This window comes from Ictidomys tridecemlineatus, chromosome 1, assembly GCF_052094955.1.
Source record: "Ictidomys tridecemlineatus isolate mIctTri1 chromosome 1, mIctTri1.hap1, whole genome shotgun sequence".
Taxonomy (NCBI): domain Eukaryota; kingdom Metazoa; phylum Chordata; class Mammalia; order Rodentia; family Sciuridae; genus Ictidomys; species Ictidomys tridecemlineatus.
In genome coordinates, this window is record NC_135477.1 from 35,660,522 (window position 1) to 35,667,499 (window position 6,978).

Sequence of the window (6,978 nt, forward strand, 5' to 3'; positions counted from 1 at the left end):
TCTAGAAGAATAGTCCATCAAAGGAAAAATTAATTCACATTCAAAACCAGAAATAAATCAAAATGAAAGGGAATAAAAAATCATATCTCAATAATAACATTAATATTGAATGTAAATGGCTTAAACTTATCAATCAAAAGACATAGAGTGGAAGATTGCTTTAAAAAACAAGACCCAGGATATTGTCTATCTGGTGGCCCCAACAGACCTACCATAGCCACCCACTTCCTTTAACCCAATGTCCTCCTGTGGGCTCCAAGCTGCCACCATGGCTGACATGGAAGAGGGTGAGGAGCTCTGCATTTTGTCATCACACTCCAGGAGTGCAGGCTTCAAGTCAGGAGCGACAAAATGTTTTTGCTCAAGAAGTGGAATGCATTTGTCATGTGGAGCTGGGATGTAGAGTGCAATACAGGAGCCATCTGCAGGGACCAGGATGCCTGTCTTAGATGTCAAGCTGAAAACAAACAAGAAGATTGTGTTGTGGTCTGGGGAGAGTGTAATCATTCCTTCCACAACTGCTGCATGTCCCTGTGGGTAAAACAGAACAATCACTGCCCTCTCTGCCAACAGGACTGGGTGGTCGAAAGAATTGGCAAGTGAGTGTGCTTTCTTGGTGTAGCTGTCCGTAGCCCTAGTAGATCCAGCTGTCAAGAACCCAGCAAAGCCTAGAACACTCCAGGGAACTGATTCTTCAGATAGGAGTCACCAGATCTGTTGTCCTTTGGGACTCATCAAAGACATGGTTAAGCATTTCAACAATTTTAATTTTCAAAATTCTCTACAATTAAGAAGATAATCTATTAGAGATGGTCTTTCCTACCTCTGTGGAATGTGTCACACTTGCTGCTTAAAGTGCTGAAAAAGAAAGAATTCCAGGTGGGATGAAATTTATAATTGACTATCTATATACAAGGGACTGTTGAAACAGTTCCATTCACAACAGAGCTTTCTGCATGCTTCTGGCTGATCAGTTAAAAAGAGAGAGAATGGTATAGTAACAAAGTGCAATTTAAAATCCAACTCTTATCCTCAAAAGTTTCCTAATATTTTCATGGGAAGCAGGAACAATTCATGACATCCTTGTTTGATATAATGATAATTTTGATTTTGGATGAGTGAACAGGGTAAATAAAATCTAACTTTCAGGAAAATGGAATTTTGATTGCCTTTGAAGTTATTCTTTTATCTTTGACTCATTAAGAAAACCAAAATCTATACTTACCTCACAGTTAAATCATTAAGTATTAAAGGACAGAGCTATATTCTAGTTCAGGTCAGATTATGCTGTTATTGTATGTTTAGGCAAAATACTAATAAATGGAAACTGTTTACCATTGTAGCATTGGATTAAAAAGTTAATCACCCAGAGCCTTAATAAATTATTTATTCTGCTTTTTTTTTAAGAAAAAAAAACAAGACCAACAATGTGCTGTCTCCAAGAGACTCACCTCATAGTCAAAGACATCCACAGACTGAAGGTAAAAGGATGGGGGGAAAAAAAACCTATCATTCACATGTATCACAAGCAGGGGTTCTCTATCCTCATATCAGATAAAGTGAACTTCAAGTTAAAGTTAATCATAAGGGGGAAAGGAGGACATTTCATACTGCTTAAGGGAATTACACAATCATAAATATTTATTCCCCAAACAATGGAACATCTATGCACATCAAATAAACCCTACTCAATATCAAGAAGCAAGTAGGCCACAACACAATAATACCACTCTCTCCACTGGATAGATCCTCCAAACAAAAACTAAGTAAAGAAGCTGTAGAACTAAAAAATATAATTAATAATTTAGACTTAAAAGATATGTAGAATATTTCATCCATTGGTGACTGAAAACACCTTCTTCTCAGCAGCACATGGATCCTTCTCTAAAATAGACCATATCTTAGATCACAATGCAACTCTTAGCAAATACAAAAAAATAAATACTTTGAATTCTATCAGATCAAAATGGAATGAAATTAGAAACAAACAATAAAATGAAAATAGAAGCTACTCTAACACCTGGATACTAAATAGTACACTACTGAATGACCAATGGATAGTATTAATCTCCAGGATATACAAAGAGCTCAAAAAACTTAACACTGAAAAACAAAAACAAATAATTCAATCAATAAATGGGCAAAGGAACTGAACACACATTTCAGAGAAGAAGAAATATGATCATTCAATAAATATATGAAAAATGTTCAATATCACTAGCAATTAAAGAAATTCAAATTAAAACTACACTGAGATTTCATCTCACTCTAGTCAGAATGGCAATTATAAAGAATACAAGTAACAATGTTGGCAAGGATGTGGAAGAAAAGTTTCGCTCATAGCTTGCTGGTGGAAATACAAATTGATGCAACCACTCTAGAAAGCAGTATGGAGATTCCTCGGAAAATTTTGAATGAGTAAAACTTGAAATGAGTAAAGGTTTACCAGATTAGACAGGGAGGAGTAGGGGGAAGTGAGGAGGAATGGAAATGGGAATGACAGTAGAATTAATCAGACATAATATTCCTATGTTCATATATGAATACACACCAGTGTATCATGTACAGCCACAAGAATGGGAAGTTATACTCCATGTGTAGAAAAACTCAAAAGTACATTAACATGTGGGCTTCCTGGATGTTTTACCAACACAGTGCTTCAAGGCAAAGTTTATTCTTGGCATATAATCATTTGCATTATTAATGTTATAATTATTAACATAATCAATATTAATCTAATCTAAAATAAAGCAAGTATTGGTTAGATTATGGACCTAATCATTCTAAAACAAAATGAAAAATTGTAAATGGGAGAAGAAGACTGAATGGGTTAGGTAACAAGAACATTTATTTCCAAACTAAGAGCTATCTGGCCCAAGTATGTGGCCAAAGAAGGAATTAACAACAATTGATAACATCATTCATCATTCATGGATCACTTATGCATCATATTATCCAAAGAGCTTCCCCTAACTTTGACTCTGGGTCAGGTCTGTTTCTCATATGTGTTTATGGCTCATACCTTACTACATTACAACTGCTTTTTGAATTGTCTGTATACCCCACTGGACCATAGGCCATGTATTAAGCCTTGGGTTAGCCAAATGTTGTCCCTGATATGCAGATGCTGACTAACAATGGGAGAGGGATGTGTTTGAGGGAGGAGTAAAGGTTTATTGGATCAGACAGGGGGACAATATTGTTACTTGTATTACATATATTGAATATATATATAAAATTCACCAATATATCCCAGTGCTTAACAAAATTCCTGACACATACAAATCATTTATAAATATCCATTAGGTTAGCAAACCATATAGAGTTAATGTAACTCAATTCAGGCAAGAAATAACATAGTCCTGGTGATAGTAGGAGTTCCATTTCCAAGCTTCTGCTCTCCTAGGAAACCTTCCCTTATCCATGAATATTATAGGATAATGGAGCAAGGGAGAAAAGAGTACGCTGTTCATGGAATGTAGCAGATTGACAAGGCAGACTGGAGAACCCTTGGGTGGGCTGGTGTCTTTGGAACATCTTTGGGGTCTCTAATTAATTGGGCTCATAGCTTTCTCCTTTCAAACTGCCAAGTCAAGGAATTAATTTAGTCTAATCTTTTACTTAATTAAAATGTTTCTTCCCTCCTTTGCCCCACGACGTCACAGTACCTGAGAGACACAACAGTCCTAAGAATATGTCCTAATGTAATAAAAACTTTTCAGAGCAAGTAGGCTGCCATAACCCCCTGGGCAGAGAAGGGGCGAAAGACCGCGTGTTCATGTCAGACAGGAAAGTCATCAAAATTCCTTCTTTTCTGTCTTCCATGGAACTACCCCACTGCTAACCACAAAGTTTCACAAGATATTCTTTAGATACTTGAAAATGTATTAGCCTCCCCCATGCCCTCCGCCCCACCGCAAGCTGCTCTTGCTAAAATAATCCCAATTCTCCTAACCTTTCTGTAGAAGGTCTGTTTAATCAATTTTTATTGCTCTCCCCTGGGCACTCTCTGAGTTTGTTAGATTTCATTCAATCCTGAATTGGACAAAGTACTTTAATAAGCATTGCCTCCCACTGCTCCGGGCACGGGCAGGGGCAATATCCTGATGGGGCACCGGCATGAGGTGGTATGAGTGAGAGCCCTTTATGAACTCTTGAGCAGCACACCAAGAGGAAAGAGATGATGATGAGACTGCACATCTTGATCTGAGCTCCTGGTTCCCAAGAAGATTGAGGGAAAAAATCACTCTATCATTTTACCTGTGCCTTCAATAGAAATGTATTATGCAATCGTCTCGTGTCAGGTATAGTACTTGGCATTAAGAATACAATGGTAAATAAAATATGTCATTATTCTCTAGGGAAAAAAATGGCTCTGGTATGCCCCCTCCAAAAAAAGATTTGTGGATTGTGTGTCCGAAAGTATTTCAGATGTTTTTGGATGTATTGTTTCATTCAAGCTTGTCATACATACAGCAAGCCCATATGGCAGATATTTATTATATAGAAGAAGAAACTGAAGTACATCTACCTAGAAGTGTACTAAATTTAAAAATGTATGAATTTGGCCAAATCAGAGTTCTGTCTTGAGTTGATGTCTTCTTACCTGCTCAAGCAGAATGATATCTGTGTCTCAAGCATCCAGTGCCCCATGCTCCATCCAGTGAGGAAGTGCCTCCTAGACCCTCATTCCATCAACCCTGGGAGGCATATCAGAAATCCTTCCATACTGCCACACTGAACACTCCCAGGGATGTCTGTCCCTGCCTTCAACATCCACAGTGACCTGCTTACAGGTCTTGAGCCTAATTCTGGAGAGATATGCATTTAAGTTAAAGAGCTGGACTCCAATTTGCAGAAATGTTTGTGAGTCCTTGAGCATGCTGCCAAACCTTTCTGTGTCTCATTTTCCCCATTTGGAAACTGAGATAATTGTACCTACCTCATTTTCTATATTCAGATCTTGAGTGGTCCCAAAGACCACGTGTTAAGGTGGCACTATTAAGAGCTGGTGGAACCTTCAGGCAGTAGGGGTCCAGAGGGAGGTCCTTAGGTCACTGGGTACATCCCCCTAAAGGGAATCGTTAGGCCCTGGCCCCTTTCTCCTCTTTGCCTCCTCGCCATGAAGTGGTTGGCTTTGCACTACTACCCATTCCCTCCATGATGTGCTGCCTCACCACAGGCTCAAATCCATAGGACGAATCAATCCTGACCTGAAATCTCCAAAAACTTGGAGCCAAAGCAGTTAATCACCTCCGGTATTGTGTTATAGTGACAGAAAGCTGACTAACACATCACTCTACTATCGTGATGACTAATAAAAATGTTTCACGCAACGCCTCAGTGTTCAGTGTTTGGCTGTCAGGAGTAGTGTTGCTGCTGCTGCTGCTACTACTACTGTTATGACAGCACTAGTAAATCAGACAAACTAAAGCCTCTTCATATTTTTTCTGAGTAACTCCAGAGATATTTGGCATCCCTCTCTAAGAGAGGCTGTTTCAAAGGCTTATTTCCTCTAAGAATTTTGTCTGAATTTGGATAAGCAGACAGTGGAGCCTTGTGGTCTAGACTCCCACATGTAAATTCCCTGAATCTGGCAGACTAGCCAGCTGTTGATTAGTGCCTCCTTTTCTTCTGGCCACACAATGAGACTCTATTTCCCAGCTTCTTCCAAAGATAGATTGTTAGGTGTGACCATGTGACTCAGCTCTTCAGTAAAATGGGGTAGGAAGTAAGTTTCTGGTTCTTGCAGTACCAGTATTATAAAACTCTCCCACACACACCATTCTTCATTCTTTATATTAGTTATTCATTGCTGTAAAACAAATTCATTCTGACACTCGCCAGCTTAAAATAGCAAATATTTACCCTCACCTAGAATTTCTAGGGGTCAGGATTCTGGGAGTGATGTTCCTGGGTATTTTAGGCTCCGGGTCTATCGTGAGGTTGTGGTTAGGACATCCGCTGATGCTGCAGTCTTATCTGAAGGCTTTGCTGAGGCTGGAGGTTCCCCTTCTGAGGTGCAGCATCCATGTGGCTGTCGGCCAGAGGCCTCATTCCCTTAGCGGCAATTGGCAAAGACTTCCACTCCTCACCACAGGAACCCCTGTCCCACATGGCCACCTGAGTGTCCTTGTGACATGGCAGCTGGCTTTCCCCAAAGTAAGAAACCTGAAATAAAGAGAAAATAAGAGCAAGTGAGAGAGAAAGAGAGAGAACAGAAGCAGGAAGCTTTTATGATCTAGTGTCCAGAGGTCATACTTCCATTATTTTCTGTTTCTTAGAAGCAAGTCAATAAGTACAGTCACCCTCAAAGGAAGGGACTAAGGTTCACCTCCTGGAGCACCTATGAAGTGTGCATACATGAAAAGAACACAGGTTGTACGAGGGGATTTTTAAGCCACTGTGTTCTTTTTCATCATCTTCCAGATGAGTAGAGAGAGCTACAAGGAAATATAATAGGGTGGCACTGCAAGACAAAAGGAGCCCAAGTTCTGGAATGACCTTCTGGAGCAGAGTCGGCCTGCCCTCCCCTTATGCTGTGATGTGAGACAGAAATCAACTTTCATTATGTTAAACCTCTGAGCTTGGGGGAGCTTGACGACAGCAGTTAGCCTTCCCTGACTAATTCCCGACATTACAAAGAATGAATCCCATTTGCTTTTCAGTAATATTTTGACAAAAATATTTCAAGGTACACAGGCTTTAGCTAATTACTGCATGTGTAAAATCAAAATGCAGAGCAAGATTTTTCAAAAATCCCAATATCTAGGTTATATTTATTGCCCTTTTTTGCTATTGGGAAACCAGCCTTTCCTTTCTTATTCACAAGGTACCAGAGCTTTCAACTTGCCTTCTTTCACTCATGATACCCAAGTCCCTGGGTCTGAAGGTCATATTGGTCTTCAGCTTTTCCCACCATGTCCAATTTTTGCATTCTCAACCTGGGTCTTACTGAGAAATAGCCCCCCAAAGGTT

General features: G+C 39.6%; 1 pseudogene; it reads left to right on the top strand.

The window, feature by feature from the left end:
• The first annotated feature begins 268 nt into the window (after positions 1–268).
• LOC101957934 (RING-box protein 2 pseudogene) lies at positions 269–598 on the top strand (annotated as a pseudogene).
• The last annotated feature ends 6,380 nt before the right edge of the window (positions 599–6,978 follow it).